We start from the raw sequence: 4850 nt of genomic DNA on the forward strand, positions 1-4850 counted from the left end.
TCAGCCGTGTGGATTATTTAAATTCGATCACTATCTCCCTTGATGGAATCCAACTAGCTTTTTACAATTGAATAAACCAATTTGTTCATGGGATTTTGAATACAGCACCGCCCACTCAACTTCCCAACGTGCGCTATTTAAATTAAAATCGAATAAACTTTAAGGGATGAATTTGTATTATCCCATATACTGGAGAGATAGCGAATACCGAATTGCAAAGTATTTAGTGTGAGTTCATATCTCACGATTACTTTGTCGAAATGATAACCAAGCTAAGGCTAAAAAAAATTTAGTTAATCATAGAAAAAATTGTGCTTGAAAATAAATGGTTTAAATGGAATTTGGAAAATAGAAAGGGAAAAGGCCTTAGAAGGGAATTAAACAGAAAGGTTGAAAACAAAAGAAAAAAAAATGAACCAGAGAATTGAGAATGACGCAGGAATGGAAAAAAAACTAAATAATGTTATTAAATGGGCAAAAGTGTAGGTTTAATTGGCTATAGCCATTGGGTATTTATTTTCACTTCTAATGTTAAAATTTAACTAGATTTTTTCTAAATATTATTACAAAATAATCTTAAATATTATCACTAAATAATTCTAAATATTGTCACTTTTAAAAGTCAAATTTAAATTAATTACAGAGTTGTAATAATATAAAAAAAATCCTTCAATCTTTATCCAGCTATTTTTGAAAAAAACTTCAACCCTTCAATCTTTATCTAGTCATCTTTGTATCTTCAATCTTTCAATCAAGCCCTCCACTTTGCTTTTTGTTTCAATTTAACCCCATTTTGTAAGAGTTGAATTCAACACACCAAATTTATTCTTGACAATAAAAACTCAAATTTAATAGCATTTTATTCAATAATTGCCAAAAATAAATATATTAAAAATACGAATTTATATTGCTATCAAATTCCCCCTACTTAGTCAATGTTTGTCCTCAAGCATGATATCCACTAAAAATAATTCGTCAATCCTTTTCAAAATCAAAATCCCCTTTCCTAGTCAAGCATACTGCAAACAATTAGGTGAATCAAAAAGAAATAAATGCTAAACTTAATCAATAAGTATTTTATAAAATCTCGAACAGTATGTCAAATTCAACTATTTCACTAAATTTAGGCTTAATCAAACATGTGAAACGATCATACCCAATATATACTTTTATTTATATCTATATTTTTTTGTTTTTTTTTCAAAATTAGTTAAGTCTTTTGACGCGAAGTGAGAAGACAACCAAGCACCTCACCCCAGTTACTCAACCCGACACATTCTCTTTATTTATTTTTAACGAATTTGAGACATAATCAAATCTTTTGACGCGAAATGAGATGACAACCCAAACACCTCATCCCGGTGACTCAATTTCACATGTCCCTAATCAATTTATTTCTGATTTTCAAGGCAGCTCGATTTCATCACCAAACATTTTAACGCGAAATGAGATGACAACCCAAGGACCTCATCCCGGTTACTCAACTTGATCACATTTCTAAATCTTCACTCTTAACTAAGCTATTAGCAAATTTATTTATTTATTTAAACAAGTACTTTCATTAGGCAAGTTCAACAAAACCAACAATTTTCATGAATAACAACTAAGGCATAACATTTTCAATTCTACAAAATATTCATTGATCAAGCAAGCAATAGTTATTCATGATTCACCCACTTATTTAAGTAAACTAGACATAAGAATTAGAGGTTTATTTCTGTAACGAATTAAAAAAATTATTCTTAGTAAAACACATGCAAAAAGAAAGTATGGCATGATCCAAAATTCCCCTTACTTAGCCCACATTGCCCTCAATATGAAAATTTAAAACAATAATGTATAGAATGGTCAAGTGTACTCCCCGTGTTAATTTGGCGTAAGGTGGTTTGGGCAGTTCGGGTTGGTTCTGGCCAGTTCGATCTTGGGTGTATGTTTCAACAAATGGCAGCACTGAAATTTGAGAAGTTGTGCTCATGCCATGAATTAATTCCAACCTCCTAAAAAATGACTGTCTTCGTCCATGATCCTAGAAAATAACATGATCAAACGGATTAAATGATACTTTATTTAATTCTCAAACTAAATTAGAATTCAAAATTAAATGAAATAAATAAATAAAAATAATTTTAGGTTGCCTCCCATAAAGCATTTTTTTAACGTCATTAGCTCGACAACCTGAGTATTATTCATTTGGTTCCTCGAGAGTTAATTATTCCATTACGTACACTTGAAAGTTCTGATAGAAAGATTTCAACCTTTGCCTATTGACCTTGAAGTATTTTCCAGATTCCTTCATCATCAGTGGATTGAAACGTATTCGAACTTTTCTACTTGGGTTTTCCTTTTCCTCTATCGGGATTTTTAAATGTTTCGCTAATGGTTTGAGTTCCAATACCGGGGCCTGCAAAAGGGAAGTGATAAACCATAAGATATACATATTTTTATCCTATGCTTGGCATATTTTTGGATGATTTATCATTAGTTTTATTGAATTCAATGCTCCTAATCCTTTAATTTCATGTTTCATACTCAATAGAGCATATGAAAGTGAAAAAGAGCAAGAAACGAGCCAAAAACAGAAAAAATAGGCTGACTTTAGTGTTCCACACGGCCTAGACATGTTCACACACCCGTGTTAGACACACGGCCAGGCCACACGCCCATGTGTCATAGCCATGTCGACATTAAACCACGTCGGAATTGCACACGGCTTGAGCACCTTTACACGGGCATGGCATACGGCCGTGTCCCTGTCAAGCCCAAGTCTAATTCTATTCTGAAAAGGCTAATTTTGGGATATTTTAGGGATTCCAAAGTCTATATAAACACCCTAGAAGAGGATCAAGGGGGAAACACAGAGCAGAAGGCAGAGAATACTCAAAGACAACCATCGGAATCAGCTCGGAAGCAGGATCTACTTCAAGACTGAAAATCTCCATTCAATTTCCTTAGAAGTTCTTTGGGTTTCTTTATTTTTTGTTGTTTTCCCAATTTTGAGATGTTTTGCCCCATCACTATGAACTAAAATCCCTAAATACCTAAGGGAGATGAAACCTAAGACAAATCTTATTACTATTTAAATTATATGATAAATACTTGCTCTTATTCTTAATTATGTGTTCTTAATTCTTGCTTTAATATTTCAGGATATTAATTCAAGTCTGATGTGTTTATTCAGTTGAGCAAAAGTCCTTGTTTAATAGTAGATCTAGCATAATTAAGCGAGTTGAATGCAATCCTAGACATAAGATGACGTAAATCTGTCGAATTAGAGTCAAATCTAATAAGGGAATCCATAGATCGAGTTAATACGACAATAGGGGTTTTAATTAGAAAGAGAGATATATTAACATAAACTAGGGATATTAATATAAACTAGGGATTTCTACGGATTAAGTCAAGTGAATAAATCGTCTAGTTCAGAAGTAGTAAGTGAAGTCTAGGTGGATTCTTCCTTGGGTATTGTCTTCTCCATTGGTTTTCCAAAAGTATTTTCCAATTTTTATTTCTGTCGTGTTCTTAGTTAATTAAATAGTTAATTTTAGTTTAAAAACATCCCTTTAATTCTTAGGCTAGATAATAAAAAGATAGTAATTATTAGTACTTTTAGTCCTTGTGGATACAATATTTCCGATCTCACCATAACTATACTTCTATTCTATAGGTGTGCTTACCTTAGTCAAATTTTTAGTCAGTTTAGCGACCATCAAGTTTTTGGTGCCGTTGTCAGGGACTAAGATATTAGGAACGCTTGAATTTTATTACTTTAGCCATTTTTACTTTTATTGCAATTTACTTTTTGTTTTTAGCTTAATTCCTCTTTTCAAAATTTTCTTTTTAATTGCTTTGGCAGATGTCTCTAGTTTATGACTAGAAAAAACCCGTCAGGACCTTTTCTTTTTGACAGTGAAATAGAGAGTACAACTCGCAGAAATCGAAGAGAAATAAGGAAAAGTCTACAATACATAGAGGAAGAGCAAGATGACGTTACAGATTTTACTGTAGAGATGGTAGATAATTAGAATAATCTGCTACCTCCTGTAGTTGCCGCAAATCCTGTTAATTAGAATCCTGCTCCTCGTACTATGTATGATTATCCTAAGCCTACTTTAACAGGAACTGAATCGAGTATTGTTCGACCTGCTGTTGCTGCAAATAATTTTGAACTGAAACCTAACACTATTCAAATGATACAACAGTTTGTTCAGTTTGATGGTTTGCAGGACGAGGATCCAAACACTCATTTAGTAAATTTTTTGGAATTCTACGACACCTTTAAGATCAATGGCTTTTCTGACGATGTCATTTCCTTTGGTTGTTTCCCTTTTCATTAAGGAATAAGGCTAAACAATGGTTAAACTCGTTACCAAGAGGGTCAATCACTACTTGGGAACAAATGAGGAATGATATCTCTTCTTTTGTGTAGATGGATTTAAAAACAGTATATGATGCATGGGAGAGATACAAGGGTTTATTGAGAAGGTGCCCTTACCATGGGTTACCTTTATGGCTACAGGTTCAAACTTTCCACAATGGTTTGAACCCCTCAACTAGACAGGTTATCGATGCAGTGGCCGGTGGAACCATAAATAAAAAAACACCTGAGGAGGCTTATGAGTTCATTGAAGAGATGTCACTAAATAATTATTAGTGGCAAGTTATGAGAACAAAGCCAACGAAACCAGCCTGTGTTTTCAACCTAGATGCAATCACCATATTATCAAACCAGGTAGAACTCTTGAATAAAAAGATTAACGGTTTATATGGTTCTACGCAGGTACATCCGGTGATGTAGTCTGACACGAGTAAAGGTGGAATAGGCAATATAGAATATTTATCCTTCGATCCTA

At 33.2% G+C, this 4850-nt stretch overlaps 1 non-coding gene across 1 annotated transcript; it reads right to left on the bottom strand.

The window, feature by feature from the left end:
* Nucleotides 1-4394: 4394 nt before the first annotated feature.
* LOC121213429 (small nucleolar RNA R71) lies at nucleotides 4395-4500 on the bottom strand. Its single transcript, XR_005908811.1, has one exon. It is a non-coding gene; the product is annotated as a small nucleolar RNA R71 (small nucleolar RNA).
* Between the last annotated feature and the right edge of the window lie 350 nt (nucleotides 4501-4850).

Source organism: Gossypium hirsutum, chromosome A13 (genome assembly GCF_007990345.1).
Source record: "Gossypium hirsutum isolate 1008001.06 chromosome A13, Gossypium_hirsutum_v2.1, whole genome shotgun sequence".
Classification (NCBI taxonomy): Eukaryota; Viridiplantae; Streptophyta; class Magnoliopsida; order Malvales; family Malvaceae; genus Gossypium; species Gossypium hirsutum.